Genomic DNA, 25,305 nt, shown 5'->3' with positions numbered 1-25,305 from the left:
GTAAGTGCCAATGACATCATTAGGGAGCAGGGTTAACACTGCATATACAAGGCATTCACTTACTTTGCAACCTTAGGACAACTGCCTTTCTACACTGCCTACTGTTCAGCTACATAGAGGAGAATATTTATTGCAGGCAGATCCCCAGCAGTGATGGTGTCCAAAAGAGTAACACAGTGAAGGTCAATAATACAAAATGATAAGGGAGTACACAGCCTGCATATTCGTTTCAGCGACATCTCATGTGTGTGACATCAATATTCTTCCCCAGCCACTGTGAATGCCTAGCGACTGGTTGTAGATTCAGACACCTCCCTCACACCTTAGTTCACCTATCCCTCGCACTGCATGTGTATTTGCAGCTGTCCTCCTGAACATCATGCAAAGTCCATGTGGTTCATGATGGCAATCACAGAGAGCATCCTCTGTCACTGATTTTAACCTCAGCATTAATGTGTTGCTGAGACCCCTAACATCACCACTACCAACCCAGCCCCAGGGGCCCCTTCAGCCAATTCCACAGACTTCACACTTTTCCAGGTGCTGCCTCAAACCAAGTAAATGTGCCTCACTTCTCCTGCTTCCCCCCACAGCCACGCTTTCATTTCTCCTTAACCTCTATATGAACAGAGGTGATGGGATGATCATAACCCACCCACTGGAGCACCCTAAATAGCTAGCACCAGCCAAAACTTTCTCAGATTCCTGACTGGCGGCCACACACATCTCTGACTGTAACAGAACTCCTCTCTATTAAGGCCTGGCCCCTACAGAGACAGATTGTGTCCCATTTCCTGAAGCACAGATGCACGGACCAGCTTTTCAAAATCACCATGACCAGATGCCTTTCCATGGCTGATTTCTTGGGCTGGTATTGGAGGCTGCCCTTGGCTAACTGCTATGGAGCCCCCTGACTGGTGAGTGGCTCGACGGTGTTGGATGTGGACTACCAACTGAATGTTTTAAGGCATGTCCTGTACTTGCCTCAGATGCACTGAGTTTGGTGCAAATGCTGCTGTCTCATCATACAGTTGGTATCCTAATGTTGCTCACTAAAATACAAAACGATGTTGATCATTTGCAACAGGACAAACATTTGGAGCAATCTGACCTCATCAGCTATTCACTCTGATTTCTGTGTCAAACTTTCTTGATGACTAATTGTATGGTTCATTTGATAAGATCACATCTATGATGAGTTGGGCTGTTAACAAACCATTCAACAAACAACAATGAGCGTCAATAAGGAATTCATTACGTTCTGGTTGGAATCTTGCTGTGTTGCTTGAACAAAATGCGGAAGCTGTGTTGAAATAGTTTTGACTTCAAGATAACCATCTCCCCTAATTCTACCAGAAATCCCATTGCAACTCACAATGGTCCGTGGCTTATAAGATTCTGTCCACACTATTTTTCATATAATTCTGCATATAAGCACATGAAACAGTAACTTAGTTTAGTATGGCCCCATTCAAGAAACAGTAATGTTCCAAATTTAGGTGAAGGTAATTCACGGATGTGGTCACCATTAAGAAATCTTTCTCCTGCTTGAGAAAAGAATTGGCTCAAAAGCTATCCCTATTCACACCTCTGAAATTCGGATCAAATCCAAGATTTTTCACTGCAGGTTGGATGTCAGGCAGTACAATGAAAGCAATTATGTACCTTCATTAATTCATTACTTCAAAGCATAAATCCACAGTTAAAGTGGATACTAGTTTTGTAGTTCTGGATAGTGTTGGATTTCAATGATATGCAATAAAAATGTTATGTTAATTGCACAAAAGATTGTTCTATGAGGTTGTAGCTAAGTTGCATGAACAATTGAGTTAGAACACCATGTCGAATTGTAAGATCTTGACCCAAGAATGTTCTGTACCATTACAAAATGAAACATGAATAAATCATTTAGTTCTTAGAGCTTGTCAGTCCTCAATTTAATGAACACTCAGTGAGTATGGACTCTTAAGCTAAAGCTTCTTGTTAAAGTTACATCGAATGTCTATTTTTCTTTATTCATCCTTAATAATAAGGAATTCTATTTTAAGGTTTCCACGCTACTTGTACATATGAGCTATGCCCATCTCAAATTGAACAAAGCTATCAAATGATAGCTGCCCACAATTTTGCTCTTTTTCGATGAATCATCCGTGAATTTGGAGAATGCTAATGGATAAAAATGGGTCAATGACAGTGCATCTATCATTTTGCCCAATTCAAAATTTCTGAAATTGCTAGCAAGCTTCGTAAATGGTTCAAATGGAGGGGCTTTCTTTGAATCCAAATTCAGTGCAGCGCGAATGAGAGAAAAGACAGTAGCAAATAGCAGCAAGACAAAGAATTTGGAAAAGCTGGCATATCTCTTGAAGCTGAAATTGGCAGCAATCACAGCAAGCAGCTCAACTGAGATGCATTCGGAGTCCTCTGCTGTTGCTTTACATGAAGTGCAGACACACTCTCCCCACCAAACTTTCAATTGCTAAATATTAATGAACATAAATCCAGTCAAGTGCAGAATTAAATATTAAACACTGCTCCATACATCTTTCTTTCTGCTTCCGAAGACTGGATTAAGAGCACTTGAGCTGAATAATCCAAGTGCCGGAACTGATGATGGATTGAACAACTGACCTTGTGAAACCGAAACGTTTCTGATCTATTCTTGGCTTCACAATGGAAGTGAAATGCTGACCTATGCAAAGAAAAGCAGGGTGACTCCACTTGGCAGAGAATCAAAGGAGTCAATCCATTTCAACTTAGCTGATTAGTCAACAGAGAAGATTTGCTGGTTCGGACTTCAAACAATTTATCAAGCTGGATACAGAAATGCATCAGGAAAATCAAGAGTTCCAATGTAATACCATGCTGCAGTCACTCTATTTTGTTGTCCTCTATTGTATTGAAGATATCCTTGCAATGATAGATAAATGGACAAATTTGCATGGATCATTGATTCTTTGGATTGTCTTGTTTAATAAAGCACTCAGAGTTACTTTTCATTTTTAAATACTAATTACACTGACCTTGCTCTTCTTTCTGAGCGCTTTGTCCCATTCTGAGTATTCGGATGTGATTAGATTACTTACAGTTAAGACTGGGGGTCAACTGAAAACTTTAAAACTGAAGTTGGTAGGTTTTCATTAGGTGAGTGTTTGAAGAGTACAGAACCAAGGTGCATAGATGGAGTAAACTTACGAAACTGCTAGAATGTCACTGAATCATAGAGCAAGTTTGAAGGGCTGAATGGCCTAATTCTGTTTCTACGTTATACTTCTACTTTACCAATGAATAAGCAGCTCTGAAAGTTTGAAACTTATTAGATCTGTAATATGAGAAACAAGTATTGTGAATAGATAATAATGGGGACATTACAAAGCGGTATTTGATTGAATGTGACACCTACCCTCCAAAGAGCAATCCACCAAGACCCATTCCCCCACACTTACCCCTTCACCTCAAACTATGGCCAGTTTAGCATGGCCAATTCACCTAACCTGTACATTTTTGGACTGTGGGAGGAAAACCACTCAGACACGGGGAGAATGTGCAAACTTCACACAGGCAGTTGCCTGAGGCGGGAAATGAACCCAGGTTTCTGGCTCTGTGAGGCAGCAGTGCTAACCACTGTGCCACTGTGCCGCCCACAATTGATGTGACATCAATCTATTTTGCCTGCCCAATACAGTCAAGGTGCAAGCACTCTTTCACTTAGGCCTTGAAAAAACTCTTCAGACATATTGGGAACAATTATTTCTTTTCCTTTCCCCTCAATTACTTACATACCATTGGGGGAAGGCAATTATGCACTATTAAATTTTTAAGCTCAGGAGTACTTTTAGAGCGTGAAAAATAGTAAGGTATTTTTACAGATGTGAGTCTGCGGGGAAGCCTGAATTTTTAACTCAGTTAACCACTTGCATTATACATAGAGCCTTTAACATAACTAAACTATCATTGAGACACCCAGTTCCATTCTGTCACCTAGAAGGAAAAGGCAAATGCATAGGAGCACCATGCAAGCCCGACTCCAAGCCACACACCACCCTGACTTGGAATTTGGAATGCTTTCTCTATTGCTGGCTCAAAATTTACCATCCTAAACACATTCTGGGTGTTCTTACAACCTAAAGACTGTAGCAGTTCAAAAAATAGCTTTCACCAAAAAAGCACAAAAAGTGTTTTTTGCACAATGCTTACTCAATAAAGATCATCTGATTTTACATTTTCTGCTGCCTTTTCCAGTTCACAAGTCATTGCTGAAATGCTGCTCTTCCTCTGAGATTATGCTTATCAGCTTGCTCAAGTTTCTGGAGTTTGATGTAAACAATATATAGAGTTAAGGGTGTGAACTTGGCCTGAGGCCCAGCAGTGCAAAAAGAGATTTGCAGCAAATCGAAAAGCTGCCACTCACTCTACCCGATCCTCAGTTCACTGAAATTCACCAAGCAATCGTTTAAACTCGTTTGGGTAACCTGTTTACTGATTTCAATGTCATTTTTCCTTGGTCTAGAAATTAAATATCTTGAAAATAATTTCCATGTGGTGAGGAGCTCTTATGTATTATAATATCCCCTCATTCTATTCCTGCCCGTGGCTCAGAGGTGATACTGAGGTGTATACTGTTGATCATGATTAAACATGTGGCATTATCTTTTGCAGCTGGAACTTTACAAACTTCCAATAGGGCTGCGGATTCAGCACAGCCACAAAAACAGCCGTGAGGAATTCAAAGTTAGGGCTAGAATTGCCCAGCCTGTGCTCTCTTCAAAGTCTAATGGGCACCTCCTCAGTCCAAACAGCTTTTCCAGTTCCTTGCAAGTGTCTTTCAATGGTTTTAACTTTTCTAAGAATGTATTATTATTTTAATTGCTTTTGTGAGCTTCCATAAATGGTAGATTAATGTAAGTAAATGTAGGAAAGTTTTGAACTTTTTTTACAAAACTACTTTTGCTGAAAGGAATGGTGAAATACTTTAGGTGTCTGAGTACAATCCTTTAAAAAAAATATTTAGCCAATGTGTTTTAAGTGGAACAAGAACATTTTGTTCCTAAATGCTAAGGTCATTGAGGAGTTTTCTGGTGCAGAGTGGACCATGGTGGAAGAGTGTGGGCTCATGTCGAGAAGGAGGTTGTGGGTTTGGGATTAAGGGTCAGTTAGGATTAATTGTTTAGCCAATTTATTTTTAAATTCATTGGGAGCCATCCTGATAAAGCCTTCACTGTTATTCACTTTCAATCTTGGTCTTAGGTTCAAGCTAGGAGGGAGGGGATTAGTGCCAGAAGTTTTCATTGAAGCTTCTGGGCAGTGTCACTCTGTCGGACAGTTAGAATTCTTAGGTCATGCAATGTGAGCATGTCAGGACTTCCGCTGGGTCCTATCAATGAATTTCACAAGTTTGTTGCAAATTTATTTGGGTGATCAGGGCCAATGAGTTTGTCTAGTTTACATTATACAGTGGGAGGCACGGTGGCACAGTGGTTAGCACTGCTGCCTCACAGCACCAGAGACCTGGGTTCAATTCCCGCCTCAGGCAACTGACTGTGTGGAGTTTGCACATTCTCCCCTGTGTTGGTCTGTGTGGGTTTCCTCCGGGTGCTTCGGTTTCCTCCCACAGTACAAAGATGTGCAGGTCAGGTGAATTGGCCATGCTAAATTGCCCGTAATGTTAGGTGAAGGGGTAAGTGTAGGGGTATGGGTGAGTTGCGCTTCGGCGGGTCGGTGTGGACTTGTTGGACCAAAGGGCCTGTTTCCACACTGTAAGTAATCTAATCTAATTATATCTGTTGTGTGAGGACTTCAGGAAGCTGGTGCAGCCCTTATGAGGATATTATGGCGCTGTACAATACTGAGTATAAATGCAGCTGGGGAGAATTACAATACAGTATAGACTTGGAAGGAAGACCATCAGACTGTACCAACCTGGAGTAGAAAAGTCACATGAGCACAAAGACATGAACATACAAACAGCATAAATTAGTCCTTAAGTAATGTGACTCTAAGCCAGACTCTGGATTATCTATGACCACCATGAATTTAGCATTAACATATAATAAATAGTATTACTTTGAAGTCTAAGCCTGGAGACAGTTCTTCTCCTTCTCCTCAAACAGTGTGTCTCAAGCCCAAACTCAGAGTGGCATCAAATTGCATGATGCTTGATAATAAGACAACAGATCTACCTTATCTGAGTTATTGCACTTTCAAACTGATGGCAGAGTTTTTGTTTACACGACTACATGGGTCACAGTTACATCAGAGCATACCTCAGAGGTTCATCTGCTTCAAAACTCTATCTCTACATCCTGGGTACTTCTCACAGATGGACTGTCTGAAAAATATCTGTTGGGAGTGTTTTAATTTGGATGCAAAAGCTTATAGTTGCTCCAGTGCAACATATTGCAGTTCATTTCATGACAAAATCCAATTGTTGATGTAAGTGGAATCTGTAAATTATTCCAATCAGTCAACTCAATTTTTTCCATTTTCCCACCTAATGCAACATCCATCACTTTAAGTGTCTAAACTTATACATGCAAACACTTTGATTGCTGAATCCCAAAAAAGTAATTAAATTGCCTAGAAAATTTATGCTTTGATCACTATAAATTTCAGACAGTAAAGCTAATTTGCAATCTTGCGGGACTTGTCTATTTTATCATCCAGTCAGCATCCAATCAAAACAAAACACATCAGAAAACATTTACAAGAACACATACCACATACAACTGATCAGGCATCTGAAGTTTGACATTTGCCTTCAAGTTTGCAACATTGAGTGTTGCGAGCACTGAAAAGACCCTGGTAAATTAATAGAGAGTTTATCTTAATATCAGACACTTTATTTGAGGCATGGCATAACGTAGAGTTCCAAAACTCTAACCAATGTGACTGAATAAGAAGTGGCTTACAGTATTACCTTGATTCAAAATACTTGTGTCAGAAATAAATTAGATTGAAAATAAAGAATCACTCGAGGAATTGAGAAAACAATTGGAACTCATTATCTGAGAGGATGGTAGATATAGAAACCTTCATCACATTTTCTTTTAAAACAAAGATGGACATACATTTGAAGTGCTGTAACCTACAGTGCTATGGAGCAGAAGCTAGGAAGAAGAACTAGTCAGGACTGAGCTTTCTGAGGCAGACACAGTAGGTGCAGTTTAATGAAGCTGGGTGAGGTGAGATTCATGACACGACGAGCTGTAGAATCACATGGGAGCACTTGAGTCAGAATCCAGGTGGAGGATACTGACAGCAATTAAAGAGCTGGCAAGAGAGCAATGGGTTGGCAACCAATACAGATTGTTAAGCAAACAGTTAAAAGTCATTTGTAAGTTGTTGAAAATTGTCAAACTCACTTTTTGGAATTTTGCAAATTACAAGCAGTGTTGAAGAGAGATATCTCCCAGAGGTGGACTGTCAGTCATTTTGTAATTGGTTTTCACAGGAGGACATTCAAAGTCCACCATCAATCAGAATTGAAGAGTCTGATCTACAGCCTGAAGGACACAGATTAGGAGAGGACTTAATGGAGCTGGGGACAAAGATTAGAAGGGGAAGAGCTCAGGAGATAGATTGAGCGATATCAATTAGGGGAGGAGGGTCGAACGGAATATCCAAAGGATAAAGTGTGGCATAATGAGAATCATGTAAGTCAATGATGATATAACTGATCAGGTGACTGACATCAGTAATAGAGAAGACATCAGTCTAAAGTGAGCATGTGAAAGGAGAGGTCTTAGACACTACACTAGGGAGTTGAGCTTGATGATGTACAATATGCAGATGCAAAGAAAAGACTGTAGTTGTCAATTAGGAGTTCAAGGGACTCATTTAGAGGTAAGGAACAAATGGCTTCACGAACAATAAGTAGTCTTCATTTCAAATCAAATGGAGTATAAAAGTAGGAAGGTTTGCTTAAACAATACAAGGTAGTAGTCAGATCTGAAATACTGTGAACAATTTTGAACTCCTTTATGGAAGGGAAGATATACTGACATTACAAGCAGTTCAGAGAACATTCACTTGACTGATACTGGTTATGGAGAGATTATCTTGGGAGGAGAGTTTGAGTGGGTTGAGAAGAATGAGAGGCAACCTTAGTGAAACATAAATGATCCTTTGGGTGCTTGTTAGGATAGATCTCTAAAGGATATTTCCTCTTGTGAGATAGCCTAGGATCAGAGGGCATCATCTCAGTATATAGGGTCACACATTTTAAAAGGAGATAGAGAGGAATTTCTTCTCTGAATCATGAATTTATGGAATTTGTGAATTTCATTATAGCAGGGGGCTGTCAAGAAGGGTCATTAAGTACAATGAAGGCTGAGGTAGACTGATTTTTAATTAGTATAGGAATCAAGGGTTATGGAAAAAAGGCAAGAAAGTGAAGTTGATGATTGTCTAATCAGCCAAGAACTTCTTGAATGGCAGAGTAGATTTGATGGGCTGAATAGTCTGCTTCTGATCAATTGTGTTATGTTGTTATAAGCTGGCTCCAAAGCAGCTTTGGGTGGCACGGTGGCACAGTGGTTAGCACTGCTGCCTCACAGCGCCAGGGACCTGGGTTCAATTCCCGCCTCAGGCGACTGACTGTGTGGAGTTTGCATGTTCTCCCCGTGTCTGCGTGGGTTTCCTCCGGGTGCTCCGGTTTCCTCCCACAGTCCAAAGATGTGCGGGTCAGGTGAATTGGCCATGCTAAGTTGCCCGTAGTGTTAGGTGTGGGGAATGGGTGGGTTGCGCATCGGTGGGTCGGTGTGGACTTGTTGGGCCGAAGGGCCTGTTTCCACACTGTAAGTAAGTAATCTAATTACACAGTGATACTTCAGACCATTATCTAAATGCACAGCTAACACGATTGGCTTAAAACCAAATATGAAGCACAACATTCTGAGGAGGAAAGATTAATAGGACAGCCTGAGGAGCATATATTCAAATTTCGGGTCAGCAGCAGTGCTAAAATTAGACTCAGGGGCTGATACTCCTGTCAGAAGTATAGCACAAGGGGTGGTGTCAGTAGGTGCAAGTGGCAGCATTATCATTCACAGCAGCAGAAGTGCTTGTTTGTCACACATGACTGGACACAGTTCTTGCATCACTTCCCCTGACAGGCCAGCAACAGCATTGATGACAGGCCACTTCCTGTCTGCTGAGAATTCCTGCCAACTTTCAAGTCCATCAGCAGGCCCTCTAATAACTAAGGTATCAAATGCCTTATTTCTGCTAGGTAATTTTTTGTATTTTGGTCTTTTAAATCAGTATTGAAGTTTTGATATTTCATGAACACCAGCAAGTAACTCCCTTGAAACCATGAGGTTTGAGCTTCCTCATGTGTCAATACACCTTTGAAAATGGTAAGACAGGCATGGCAAAATAAGGCTGAAAGAAAGGCAGGTGTATGTGCTTAAGTAAGATGCAAAGACTTAATACTTTCTCATGCCTCAGAGTAGGAATTGAGTAGTGTGGTGGAATAACAGCCGCATATTCACACTCTGTTTCAATGCCACTACAGAATTCAGTTCCGTAAGGCTGGATTTTATAGCCACTTGTCAGGCATATTTTTGGCAATGTAGGGGTGGGCGTGGGAAAGTGGTGGGGAGTAGCACCGTAACATAAAATATAAGGGAAGCAGGAGCATGTCCACCACTTTTCCACCCACTCCTGAGCTATTCCCCCATCAGGTAATAGGTGAGCAGCCCTTATCACAATTTACCCCAGGGATGTTCTGCCCAAGCCACAATATAGTAAATGTAGTTACCATGTGGGAGTGACCTATCCATTTTTAAGCATTCTGCTTAAAAAAAGTATTGTGGAAATACATCATTCAGGGAGCTGTCAGTCATTTTGTAATTGGTTTTCACAGGAGGACATTCGAAGTCCACCATCAAATTGAAGAATTGAAGAGTCTGATGGAACAGCCTGAAGAACACAGTTTAGGAGAGGACTTAAATGGAACTGTCTGAGGGACATAGATTAAAGGGAGACAAACTCATGAGATAGACTGTGTGATAAAAATTCGAGGAGGCAAGTCTAATGGAACAATCTAAACGATATAGTGTTGCCCCTCAAGATTTCAATCATTCTTTGTTTCTTGCCATCTGCCCTCCAAAATCCAAACCCCCAAACCAGCCTCACTTGTTCCTGGACTCTGAAATGCCTCTCTCTCATAAAAGCCCAAAGTTTATCTGGTTCTTGGAGGCAACCACTTTCTTTGTGTTTCTCATTGCGCATTGGCAACATCCACTGAGGTTAGCCAACAGCCCTCAAAGCTTCAATGAAAGTCTCACTCGGAGTTTGTTTAGCCCAGCCTCAGCTGCTATGACTCTGGAGCAAGCTTCTTTGGATGTGTCAGCTTGCATCCATCAGCATCATTTCCTGCTAAGCAGTCAGCTGTCACATACTTGTTGTAAGAGAATGAGTTATTGAATGGCCGTGATCAGTTTTTCAACAATCCAGTTCAGAGAGGGAGTTTGTGCCTGATTCTCTGTCTAGGTGGTCACTCATTTCATGGACATAGGCATCATTGGAAGAGAGCTGCAAATCATAAGCACTAACATTAGAGACAGACTCCTTCAATCTCTCCCCAACCAACTGCAATGTAACTGGAAAGGCTGACAGCACCTTATACAATACATGCTGTGCAATGGTGGCTCAGTCGTTAGCACTGCTACATCACAATACTACATCACACAACTGCTACATCACAATACTGGTTTCAATTCCTGCCTTGGGTGACTATCTGTGTGGAGTTTGCACATTCTCCACATGTCTGTGTGGGTTTCCTCCAGGTGCCCTGGTTTCCTCCCACAATCCAAAGATGCATGGGTCAGGTGAATTGGTCATGCTAAATTGCCCATAGTGTTACGTGCATTAGTCAGGGGTAAATATAGGGTAGGGGAATGGATCTGGGTTGGTTACTCTTTGGAGGGTCAGTGTAGACTTGTTGGGCTGAAGGGCCTATGTCCATACTGTAGGGAATCTAATCTAATAATCCATTTTGCCAATGGCACCATGACTCAGAATTTGGAAAGTCCTGTTGCTTCTGATGGAGACTCTCCATTCCAGACCCTATCTCCACCACCTGCTCTTGGTGGTGTGAAAAATGAGATGGAAGTCCAACTACCTAGTCAACCATATTTTTTTTAAAAATACAGAATATGCTGGAAATGCTCAGCAGCTTCTATGGAGAGATAAACAGAATCATTGTTTCTGTTCTGCAAATTTTCATCAGAACTGGAGAAAAGTCAGAAATGAAATAAGCTTTGTTGAGGTGAAATTGGGGAAGGTGGGAAGTAGATCAAAAGGGTAGGTCTGCTATAGGGTATAATCTCAGGAGAGATTAATTGATAAATTGTTTCATGCTGTAAAACCAAAAGGGGTTGGTAATGAGACAAATAAAGACGCAAAACCAATGTCTATGGAGATGTGAATGGCCGGATCATTATTAGCTGTCATTTCATAGCCAAGACGTGGAAAGAAGAGTGGAATGAGAGAAAAAGAAAACAAAAAGTAAGCCTGCAATGAAAAACATAACAAAATGGTGCATCCAGAAAGATGTCAAGTGTCTAGTCAGAGGATGAGGTGCTGTTCCTTGAGCTTGTATCCAATTTGCTTGGAACAATGCAGCAGACTAAGGTCAGAGCATGCACAAGGTGGAGAATTACAAAATAATGAGTGACTGGAACCGTAGAGTTACATTTTGATATAGATGTTTCCAGCCTACATTCTGTCTTCCCAATGTAGAGTGACCATATCATGACTATATCATACAGTATATAAAATTTGAAAGATGTATTAGTAAATCACTGTTTCATAATGTTTGGAACCTTACATCACTGTGCATTTCTACATTGCTATGCTGTGAGTCTATTTCTGCAGTTGCTTCTTCCATCAAAACACCTGTAAAATTCTTCAAAATGTCATCCCCTAACCATGTTTCTTTAAATATTTTAGCTGACAGACTGCTGTGGATTATAACTGCTGCCACTTACATTAATTATTCCAAGTTGGAACTCAGATGTGCAGATGCTGAGGGGAGAATGTACTGCTTCTGTGTGTTACATATGCCTGTGTGCTGCACAATTAAAATCCAGCTCATCTTCTTCTCCAGGTAATAACCTTCATTGTGAAGGTCATCAGAGTATAGTTTTGTGCTGTGATTTTGCCACAGGGCAGAATGAGGAAGCAGGCACCAAGTCTGTATCAACTGTGTTGGGGGGTGACCTTTACACTGGTAGCATCACTTTAAGACACATAGCAGCCAATTGAGGTAACCAGTCCTCTTCAGCTAAATAGGCCCATCTGAAACCCGAAGTGCTTGGAATGGCTGTGCAGAATAGGATTGTCGAATGGGAAAAAGAAAAGTTTGCCCTTATTGGAGGGAAACTTTTCTTATTGCTGAAGGGACAAACAAAAGCAATTCTTTTCGACATTTTAAGAAATGACATGAAGGACTATGAAGTACTTTTTGTGAACTCAGGCAAGAATTTGTTTATGGACCTCAAATGACTTAACAATGTCAATGAAGCCTCACGAAGTCTGGCAAATATTGAAACTAATGATCCTAATATGAAATCTGTAGCCTTTGCAAAAAACACTAAGAAACAGCTGAACTCACTGCTTTTTCTTTATACTCAGCAGTATCATCACCCTTGACATGTCGTAAAAATAGCATCTACCAAAACACTCTTGTAAAAATTAAACTTGACAGTTGTTATTGCACATCAGTGCTTTTATTCTTAACCTTAGTTTAGAACTATAAAATGATTTTTTTTTACTGAAATGTCATTTATATGTCTGTAGCATAAAGATAGGGAGCAAGGAATAAATGAACTTTTATATATTGAAGATTGGTTCCACTTTATTTGATTAATACCAATTAAATTCAATGAGGCACAATATCTTCAGTGCACTTGGTATAGTTAAATCATAAACACATCCAGAAAGAATGGGCTTGCAGTTCTCTTACATCTGATACATGTAGGAAATCATCCCTAATGATACACTTGTTAGCTTTCTAATCTAGCTTTCCATTACCATATGGACACATTTATTTACAGGGTATATTCACGCAGTCATCTGCAAAATGTAACAAAAAAAACTATCTCTATTTATGTTGACAACATTGAAGGCTAAAGCTTAGAAAACTCACTAATCTGACTGTTGAGAAAATCTGCATTCAAGAACCCAAGCCTGTTCTCTCCTCCCTACACCCTACTGTGCAGATAGATTCACCACACTCATACTTAATGTACACTGCTTCATCATGCTGTAGACATTTTAATAGATTTCTATGTCGAACTTTTCAAATTTCAAGCCAAGTTAGTACGGATATTTTCAATCTCTGAAACAGTGCAATAATGTGTAATGCATTGCGCAGTATCAAAATAGAGAAATCAAACCAGGAAAATGGAGGAAAACATAGGACAGAATTTGACCATTCAGCTCTTCAAATCTGCTCCACCATGCAAATAGATCATAGCTGATCATCTAACTCAAATCCATTTCACTCATTATTTCCATATCCCTTGATGCCATCAGTATCGAGGAGCAGATTGAGTTTGTCCTGAACCTGCTCAATCCCAGAACCTTCTGAGGGAGAGAATTCCAACGATTCACCACCCTCTCAGTTTTAAGGAACAATGGCCTGCTCCTTATTTCAAGATTATATTTCCTGGTTTTAGTGACAGGGAATCTTATACATCTACCAAAGCAGGCATTTGGAGCCTCAGTCTAATGGATCATCCAAAGAGCACTCCTCGGACGGTGCAACTCTCCACCAGTACTGCACTGGAGTGTCAGCATTGAACTGATGGTGAGGCTCTAGAGTGGAATTCACTCCTGGAACTTTGAGTCTGAGGCTGAAGTGCGGTCTATCAGGCTGGGGTTGATATAGGTATGGAAAGCTCAGTGTAAATCATATTAAATAAAAACACAAAAACAATAAATGTGCTCCTTAAAAGGTGTTGCAATTCTAAAGTAATCTTTTCCAACCCTCAGAAAGTTGGATTAAGAGATAGCTGGCAAAGCCAAAAGAAAACAAAACCTAAAGCGACAAGTATAAGTTTGCCAGCTGTTATTGTAGAGGTCCATAAATCTTCCTTTGTTTAACAGCATAGGAGTAAGTGAGGACTGCAGATGCTGGAAATCAGCGCTGAAAATGTGTTGCTGGAAAAGCGCAGCAGGTCAGGCAGCATCCAGGAGAAAGTGAGGACTGCAGATGCAGGACTCAAAGCCTTCCACTTCTTCCTTTCCCACCATACCAACCAGTACCCTTCCACTGACACCCACCTCCGACTGACTGAACTGGTCCTCACCCTGAACAACTTCTCTTTCCAATCCTCCCACTTCCTCCAAACCAAAGGAGTAGTCATGGGCACCCGCATGGGCCCCAGCTATGCCTGCCTCTTCGTAGAATATGTGAAACAGTCCATCTTCCGCAACTACACTGGCACCACCCGCCACCTTTTCCTCTGCTACATCGATGACTGTATTGGCGCTGCCTCGTGCTCCCACGAGGAGGTTGAACAGTTCATCCACTTTACCAACGCCTTCCACCCCGACCTCAAATTTAACTGGACCATCTCAGACTCTTCCCTCCCCTTCCTAGACCTCTCCATTTCTATCTCGGGCGACCGAATCAACACAGACATTTACTATAAACCGACTGACTCCCACAGCTACCTAGACTACACCTCCTCCCACCCTGCCTCCTGTAAAAATGCCATCCCATATTCCCAATTCCTTCGTCTCCGCCGCATCTGCTCCCAGGAGGACCAGTTCCAATACCGAACAGCCCAGATGGCCTCCTTCTTCAAAGACCGCAAATTCCCCCCAGACGTGATCGACGATGCTTTCCACCGCATCTCCTCCTCTTCCCGCTCGTCCGCCTTTGAGCCCTGCCTCTCCAATTGCCACCAGGACAGAACCCCACTGGTCCTCACGTACCACCCCACCAACCTCCATATACATCATATCATCCGTCGTCATTTCTGCCACCTCCAAACGGGCCCCACCACCAGCGATATATTTCCCTCCCCTCCCCATCAGCGTTCCAAAAAGACCACTCCCTCCATGACTCCCTCGTCAAGTCTACACCCCGACCAACCCAACCTCCACTCCCAGCACCTTCCCCTGCAACTGCAAGAAATGCAAAACTTGCGCCCACACCTCCTCCCTTACTTCCCTCCAAGGCCCCAGGGGATCCTTCCATATCCACCACAAATTCACCTGCACCTCCACACACATCATTTACTGCATCCGCTGCACCCGATGTGGCCTCCTCTATATTGGGGAGACAGGCTGCCTACTTGCGGAATGTTTCAGAGAATACCTCTGGGACACCCGGACCAACCAACCCAACCATCCCGTGGCTCAACACTTCAACTCCCCCTCCCACTCCACCTAGGACATGCAGGTCCTTGGACTCCTCCATCGCCAGACCATAGCAACACGACGATTGGAGGAAGAGCGCCTCATCTTCCGCCTAGGAACCCTCCAACCACAAGGGATGAATGCAGATTTCTCCAGTTTCCTCATTTCCCCTCCCCCCCACCTTGTCTCAGTCCCAACCCTCGAACTCAGCACTACCTTCCTAACCTGCAATCGTCTTCCTGAACTCTCCGCGCCCACCCCCACTCCGGCCTATCACCCTCACCTTAACCTCCTTCCACCTATTGCATTTCCAACGCCCCTCCCCAAAGTCTCTCCTCGCTACCTTTTATCTTAGCCTGCTTGGCACACTTTCCGCATTCCTGAAGAAGGGCTCATGCCCAAAACATTGATTCTCCTGCTACTTGGATGCTGCCTGACCTGCTGCGCTTTTCCAGCAACACATTAACAGCATAGGATGCAAGTAATTTCCAACCCAGAGCTCATACCCTTACTATTAGTACAGCTGTCAACCCTGTAAGTTACATGCAGTAAGGGCAAAGTTGTTACAGTTATGTAAGAGGGAGGAAATGAAAATGTAGATGCTCGGCAGTCAAGAGGCAAAAGGTATGGCATTGGAAAAGACCAGCAGGTCAAGTAGCATCTGAGCAGCAGGAGGGTTGACATTTCAGGCATAAGCTCTTCATCATGAATGAAGGCCTATACCCGAAAATTCGACTCTCCTGCTTCCTAAGTGCTACCTGACCAGCTGTGCTTTTCCAGTGTCACACTTTTTGACATACGAAAGATGGCATGGTTCTACATGTGTCACGCTGCTGGTGAACAATTTTTAAAAAAACACACCCCCATGTAATAGCATGTACATTGTCTTCAGTAAGTGCAACTTCACAATAGTAGTCAATAAAAAAAAATGTAAATCTTCTTCTGCCTGGCACCACACACATTTTGTGTACTAATAGTGCTGAAAAGCTTAAGAATTGAGTGATGCTGAGCTTTACCCAGCCTAATAATGTTACACTGCATCTAGGAAGAGATCCTTTTGGACAATGAGCTTGTCTCCTAATGGAGAGAAACGTGTCTTTCATGTTCATAATAGTTAATATTCTAAGAGTTAATGAAATCTGTATTTTGTTTTTGGAAGGAAATAAACTACAGATTGTGATCAATATAAGTGGTTCTTCTATTGTGACTTATTCACAGTTGATCCTCCATCACAGACTATTGAAAGCTCCTCAGACTAGCAAAGGGAAGAGGTCTCATGGCAGCACTCTACCTCAACCATAAGCAGTTGGTCCCCATGCACTAACAAATCAACTAGTGCCATCAGTGGACATCACATCATTTTACAACAAGCTTACCAAATGGTGATTGAGGTGCTTTTGAAGAGCTTTTGTTAGACAACACTAAATGAAGTTCACAAATCTGTTGATGTAGTCTGCATTGTACTGGAGCAGCTCTGTTCATGAACAGAAGCCTTCAGCAGCCGAAAGACCATCCATTTCACTTTCTTCTGCAAACGAACACGTGCAGGTGATTAGAGGAAGTCATAGCGTCATAGAGATACTCCACAGAAACAGACCCTTACATCCAACTTGTCCATGCCGGCCAGATATCTAGTCTGATTTGCCAAGAATTGTCTCATGTCCTTCCAAACCCTTCCTATTTATATACCCATCCAGATGTCTTTAAAATGTTGTAATTGTATCAACCTCTACCACTTCCCCTGGTAATTCATTTCATACCCGCACCACCCTCTACATGAAAAATGTTGCCCCTTATGTCCATTTTAAATCTCTTCCCTTTCACTTAAACAATTGCTCTCTACTTTTATACCTTCCCAACCCATGGAAAAGACCTTGTCTATTTACCTTATCCAAGCCCTTAATGTTTTTAATCAATCTCTGTAAGGTCACCCCTTAGTCCCTGATGCTCCAGCGAAAATAGCCTCAGCCATTACAGCCTCTCCCTTTAGCTCAAACCCTACTGCCCTGGCTACGTCTTCATAAATCTTTTGTGAACCCTTTGAAGTTTCGCAACATCCTTCTTATAGTCCAGATACCAGAACGGCACGTTGTATTCCAAACGTGGCCTAACCAATGTCCTGTACACCCACAACATTACCTCTTAACTCCTATACTCAATGCACAGACCAAGAAAAGGCAACTGTACCAAATGCCTTCTTCCCTATCAAACCCATCTTCTGTTCCACTTTAGAGGAACTATGAACCTGCACTCTAAGATCTCGTTGTTCAGCAACACTCCCCAGGATCTTACCTTTAAGCGTATATGTCCTGCCCTGATTTGCCTTTCTAAATGCAGCACCTCACATTTAGCTAAGTTAAAGTCCATCTGCCATTCTTTGGCCCATTGGCCCATCTGATCATGATCCCATTGTACTCTGAGATAACCTTCTTCACTCTCCACGACATGTCTGATTTTGATGTCATCTGCAAACTTACTAACCACACCTCCCAAGTTCATATTAAAATCATTTATATACATGACAAAAAGCAGTGGACCCAGCACCAATCCATGTGTTACACCACTGATCACAGGCCTCCAAGTCTGAAAAGCAACTCTCCACCACCACCCTCCATCTTCTACCTTCAAGTTAGTTAAGTTAGTGAGACATGATTTCACACACACAAGCCATGTTGACTATCCCTAATCAGAGCTTGTCTTTCCTCCAACAACTTTGCACACCACCGATGTCAGGCTTACCGGTCTAAGTTCCCTGACTTTTCCTTACCACCTTTCTTAAATAATGGCACCATGTTAACCATCATCCAGTATTCTGGTACCTCACCTGTGGCTATTGATGATACAAATATCTCTGTAAGTGGCTCAGTAATCAATTCCCTAGTTTCCCACAGAATTCTAGAGTACACATGATCAGATATTGGGGATTTATCTATCATTATGCATTTTAAGACATCCACTACCTCCTCCTCAAGATGGCACTCGTTATTTCCCCATGTTCTCTATTATCCATATCCTTCTCCTGAGTCAAAATACCCATTTAGTATGGTGGGGGTGGGGGTGGGGGGGAGTCTTTAGTACAATCCAATAAGGTGATCATCCCTCTCTTATTTCTCAGTTACACCCAAATAACTGCCAACCTCCCCCCACCCCCACCCCACCGCCCTCCCCAACTCGGATGTACTCTCCAGGATCTCCTCCCCTAAGTACAACTGTGATGCTATCCCTAATGAAAAATACCACTCTCCCTCCTGTCTTGTCTCCCTGCTATCCTTCGTATAACATCAATACCCTGAAACATTAAGCCTCTATTCCTGTCCATTCCTGAATCACATCTCTGTAATTGCTATGATATCCCAGGCCCATGTTCCCAACCATGCCCTCAGTTCATCTGCTTTACCTGTTTGGGCTTCTACATTAAAATAAATGCAAGTTAAATTATCAGTCCTACTTCTTTTCCTGCTTTGATCCTGCCCTGCCCTGACTGTTTGACTTGCCCCTTTTTCCAACTGTACCAGACCTCTTACCACTGTATTTCCCTGGGTCCCAACCTCACCTCTACCTACCCCCACCCCCTCTCCTCCACCATCCCTTTCTGGTTTAAATCCTCTTGAGCAGCTCTAACAAATCACCCCACCAGAATATTAGACCCCTTCTAATTCAGGTGCTATCTGTCCTTCTTTTACAGGTCCCTTTTACCTCAGAAGAGATTCTAATGATCCAAAAATGTGAATCCTTCTCCCCTGCACCAGCTCACAACCATGCATTCATCTGCTCTATCTTCCTATTTCTACTCTGACTACCTTGTGGCACCGGGAGTAATCTAGATATCACACCCTTGAAAGCCACTTAGTTGGTCCCCTATGAACTCTCCCACACAGGTTTCTCCAGGTAAACTATGAAATTCACTTGTTAATTTTACTTAGATGAATGCCAATGTCCAGAGATGTTTGAAATTAAACATCAGAACAGACAGCTGTGCAGGTTACTGCTGGGTCAGACAGAAGTGCCAGTTTGTTTCTCTGTTTGATTCACTTCCCATCAGGGCACTGCCTTTGTTTCTCTTCCACCTTTTTAAAGTGCCACTGTTTTGATCTTTTTGCATTCCAAAGTTTCAAAATAATGCAAAAGCTTATACAACAATAATTACTGCCCCTAGAGTTGGAGGAAATCAGCTCGAACATTGATAATATCTCAAAAAAGGAGCAGCTCTTACAGCCAAAACTTTTCACCATCCTCCATCTTGGATTACTCAGAATCTTTTCACAAACACCTGATCTAAGGGCATTTTATTATAGATCCACCAATTATAGATTATAGATCTTCCAAAAACATAATATACCACTTCAATAAAGCCCCTATGTCAAACACATTGCTGTGTTGTTCAATCTAACATGGTGTCAGAGGAGGCACCAAACTGAGTGTCGATAGCTGAAATGAAAAGCAGAGTTGCAGGGCTGACACTACAAAACACAAGATGAAGATCATAGTGAAAACACTGAAACAGAAAATGGCTGCAGCATTTTTTCGACTAACTCCTGTTCAAACTACTGGGGAAATGTGGAAAACTCAAAATGCTTCCATCAACAAAGGCAGAATTGTGCAATAGCTTTAGATTTGTTGACCACCCCAAAATAAGTGGAAATTACTATATCATTACGACTGTTGAGGAGAAACTGTTTCAAAATATGTTACATTTTAAATTCTCTCTGATAAGCAGAAGAAATACATATCAGAAATTTTAAGAGCTTTGAAGGCATGTGTTTAGCCCCAAATGCATGAATATTATGTGCGTATTCAATATTAGCAAACAAAATGAAAAATGGTCAATTGATCAAGGTGTAACATTATTAACTCAGTTTGTAGTATCTGGCAAATTTGCTCAATTAAGGGATGAGCTAAATAGAGACAAAATTGTATAAGCAATGAAGGATCCAAAAGTGAAAATGCACTGACTGAGAAGAGACAAACCACACGTCAAGTCATTATTGTCTTACCAGACCTTGGGGCTGCGCTCTTTTTGAGGGTGAGAAAACAGGTGGTGATTTAACCTGAGGGCCACCATACCTCAGGTAAGAGGAGAGGTTGAGAAGGAGAGTCCTTCACAATAACCTCAGCCAGCAATGGGAATTGAGCCCACATTGTTGGCATCACACTACTTTACAAACCAATCATTCAGCCAACTGAGCTAAACTGACAACCTGGAGAGAAATTGGCCCGTGCCAAAGTGCCAAGTTGTGAATCAACATATCAAGCACATCATGGCAGAACAGCCCAGATCTTGCATTATACCGATAGAATCTCCAGACACAGAAGGCAAAATAATCACATACAAAGGTCAGATCCAAATAATGCAGAAGATGGCATGAAAACGCAAAGAAGGCATGTCCAGCAAGAGGAAAACAGTATTATCACTGCAAAAAAAAAATAATTTTGGACACAAATAAAAGGCAAAATAAAAGGAAGTTCAATGTGCTGACACAGATGGCCAGTGGAGAGAGAATTGTTGACAATTCTAACAAATGATTATACACCGTACATCGGGTTTGTTCGGTAAAATTGATAGGTGAAGTATGGTTTGTGACTTATTGGATTGATGACTACAGAGCAGAACAGCAGATCAACACAAAACATCAGGTGGTCACTAGTGTCTCATGAAACATTATGACTTTCACAGACCAATGCAAAGTGGCTCACCATGGCACTCCAAAAATGAAGCTTTTGAAATTAAGTTTAAGGCTAGATGTTGGCACGTCCTTTTGCCAAGAGAACATTTTTATTCTGAGAGCCTACTACCATAACATTAATGAAAATCTATAGTTCGAGAACATAAATGGCAATTACAGAGCAAATCTAAAACTTGGACTGAAACCACTCTAGATGCCACAAGAGACTTGCATTGTATTGCAGTACACTAATCCATTGACCATGAATTCAAAGATGTGTTCATGTGGTTAAGATGGATGTCTTCTGGCGAATATAATCTTGAAATTGATGAGAATGCATGACCAGTTTAGCACCTGCCAATGAGAATTGCAGCTACTTTCAAGGCCAGCCTGAAAGAAAATAGAGAAGAGCTAGAAATGAAAGGAGGACTCAAGAAATCCACAATTTCTGCAGAATCAATTTGCAGCAATGAAATAATGTGGAAATCATTCAAGCAAAAATAAATACAGCTCTGGAGTTCTCATTACTTTATGCCAGCAATTGAAGGAATTTTGACACAACTTGCAAAAATGGCAAAGAAACATCGCCATTCTAATGTAAAGGATCATTGCTGGCAAGTGAAGCTAGCTGAAAGCTTTCTAATTATATTTCAGACAATCTTGGAGAGATACAGCTTGTTGTGCATGCCCTTTGGTATTTCCACTGCTTCAGAAGAACATCAATGCCGACAACATGATATAGCTAGTGATCTTCCTGAAGCAAAGCTACAGTGAATGGTCTTCTACCTGATGGATGTGGGAACACATTGGAAAAAGACATACCTGTCCATGATCAAGACACAATGTGACTCCTCAACAGAGCTCACCAGGTGAAACTGAAGTTGAACAACAAAAAATTACAATAAAAGATGCTGATGTCAAGACCATGGACTATTTATCCACAGCAAAATATCTTTGCCCAGATCCTAAAAGGAGAGAGCTGGAGCAGTAAAGTATTGACCAAAAGATGTAAAATCACTCTGAAGAAGACATAAGATGTGCTCTACTGGCCAAATGGGAGTAATATAATCCAGGAAAAAGTAAGCCAGAACCAGTAATGAGTACCAAGCTGAGAAAAAAACAGAGATCTGCTGATGACATGTGACATCGCATTTATGGATTAAGCTGGGTGTAGGTCGTTTCACATTTGCAGGAGCTAATTATCTTGTGACAACAGATCACTATTCTGACATTTGAAAGTAACCAGTTGACTTCAATAACTAGCACTGAGATTGTGGAATGCTGAAAACTACATTTCAATCATTATGGTATTCCGGACATTATCATGAGTGACAGTGGTCCTTAATTCTCAGGGAGAGAATTCAATCAATTCAAGAAAAATTGGGAGGTTCAAAACTCTACGACATTTCCACATTATCATCAGTCAAATGAAAAGGATGAGGTGGCAGTATCAGTCACGAAAAGAATCATAATCAAATTGAACAAATACCACAGGCAATCCTTGAATGGATAAACAAACCTACTGAAGACATGAAATGTAGTCTAATGCAAATACTAATGTCTTCTTCCACTCAGACTAATTTTAGAATCGAAAAAAGCTACTGAAGCCAGAGCCAGAGTGAAATATGTGTTAATGGCTTGGCTGACAGCAATCAGTATACTATGTCCAAGTTTATGGATGACACAAAAAATAGATGGAAAGACAAGAAGTGCAGATGACACAAAGAGCATACAGAGGGATATAGTCAGGCTAAGTGAGTGAGCAAAATCATGGTAAATTAAATATAATACATGAAAATATCTGGTTATGTACTTCAGCAGGAAGAATGGAGGATCTAAATGTTATTCAAATCGAAAAAGACTGCACAAAGTTGAAGCATACTGGAATTTACAGATCACCCTAACATACAAGCTCACCATGGTAATTGGAAGGTAAATGGAATATTGACTATTATGTCAAAAGATTTGAATATAAAAAAATAGAGAGGTCACGGCAAAATGTACAAGATATTTGTTAGTTCACAGTTGGAGTATAGTGAACAGTTTTGGGCCCCTTATCCAAGGAAAGATACAATAACATTGGAAGCAATCCAGAGGACATTCACTGAGTTAATCCTGAACACACAGGGATTTTCTCATGAGTTGAGATTGAATAGCTTGGGCCTGTATGCATTTGAGTTTCGAAGAATGAAAGATACCATTATTGAAACCAGCAAGGTTCTTAGGGGATATGATAGGTTGTTGGATAGTAGTTGATCCCTCTTTGGAAGAGACTAAGACATCATTTCAGAGTAAGATGTCACCTCGTTATAACAGAGATAAGGAGGATTTTTTTCTCTCAGAAGGTAATGAAGCTGTGGGACACTTTACTACAGAGAGCTGTGGAGGTTAGGTCATTAAGTATATCCAAAGCTGAGGTAGACAGATTGTTATTCTATAAGTGAATCAAAGTTAATGGGGAAAACACAGGAAAATGATGCAGAAGATGATCAGATCAGTCATGATCTTATTGTATGGTAGAGCTGATGTAATGAGTGAAATAGTTCACCCCTGCTACGACATCTTATGCTCTTAAAAAAAAACTGAAATGGCAGAAAGCTTAATTTCATTTTGAAAAGGCTGCTAAACCTTGCCAGAGTTGTGTATTGAAGTGCTAGTCAGGGTACAAATACTCAACAATCTCAACCAAGGCTTGCTAAAGTGACAGCTTGGAGCTGTATAGAGCAGCTATTGTCTTGATTGTATGCAATGGAAGTGAATGAGCATGTACTATTGCACTCACAGCTACACGCACCACCCAACTGCAGAGCCTTTCTCAACAGTGGACAGTTCATCAGGGAGAGTTGAATGCATCACAGCAAACCTAACAATAGAAACAGAACAACAAGGGTTACCACAGCAAAACAAATGCCACAGGAATGACATCCCCTCATGAAACAATATCACCCAGATGAATAGCCAATTTCAACATCTTACAGGCATACCATTAAGAGTAGCATGTTTTAAGAACTATCCGTGCAATGAGTTCACAGTGATTGATAAAAATAATGAACTGTTAGTATATAGAATTATATATGTTTGTAATTGTAAACTTAACTAATCAAAAATGTATGATAATATATGCCATTTTGCTTTCTATTTTTGTATGAAAGGAGGGATGTTTGAATTAAAATAGAATAATGTACAAATTTCAGTCCGAGTCTACAAAAGCCAGGTGATCTCTATATACACCTTATGGGCAAATGTAGAGTCATAGATATCTTAAGGTTCACTTCAATAATGTCCTCTAGTTGATTGGAGTGTTGTAATCATAATTTTGATGTGCAGTTATTTAACATGAAACTTTCCTCATCCCCAAACTGTTGAATGGAATACTAAGAACTATGATTCCTGCCCTCTGTTACAGTAATATGTTTACTTTAATGCTCAAGCAAACTCCTCAATTGTGCTCATTATCAATGCAATGATTGTACAATAAGTATAGCCTGAAACTGCACCCTTCAATGATTTCTAATTTGTTACAGATAATGGAATGTTGGAGCTTTTGCCTACAGGGGTTTGTTCACAATCGCCAAAGGAGCACATCTCCACTTGTCATTTTTTATCACTTTTTAAACTTGTTGTCAAGGCATTAAAGTATCATTATCTTAATTGATTTCTGAAAGAAAGATAGTTGCCCAGTACTCTCAGACTGACTGTCTCCTGTCGTTCATTTTGAAGTTTTGTCAAGTGAGAATAACATCCCTTTTAACCTCAGCTGCTTCGAGTTAATAAGATAAAGGCAGATTTCCCTGCTTTTACTACAATCTATTCCTGTAACTCCACTTCGTTAAGTGCTGGTATGTAAATACTGAAAACAGAGAGGAAACAGCTCATGCAGGCATGTTAGCCTCACGTTAATGTATGAAATGTTCTTCTTGTGACCTTATTACAGTGAAACAGTTGATCATTTTCACAATGCAGAAATTTATTTTAAAGTTGTTATCCATGATAAAAATCTAAAAGTATCCAAGAAATGTATTTTGGCTGTGTCTAAAAGCCGAGGAATTATTATTTATTTGCCATAAGCAAATATTAATTGCAGACAAAATGCCTCCATAACGAGCAAGCTACAGATCTGAACATGAATCTTAAAAGCATGTGCTTAATCCCATCACATCCTTTCCCCGCATCTTCAAAAGACCACCATTTCATCACTGCTTTAATAGTTATTACACTCAAATTCTAGATCTGTTAATGACCCAAGGTACTACACAAATTACATGAG

The sequence above is a fragment of the Hemiscyllium ocellatum genome, chromosome 2 (genome assembly GCF_020745735.1).
Source record: "Hemiscyllium ocellatum isolate sHemOce1 chromosome 2, sHemOce1.pat.X.cur, whole genome shotgun sequence".
Taxonomy (NCBI): domain Eukaryota; kingdom Metazoa; phylum Chordata; class Chondrichthyes; order Orectolobiformes; family Hemiscylliidae; genus Hemiscyllium; species Hemiscyllium ocellatum.
This window is presented reverse-complemented; position numbering follows the sequence as displayed.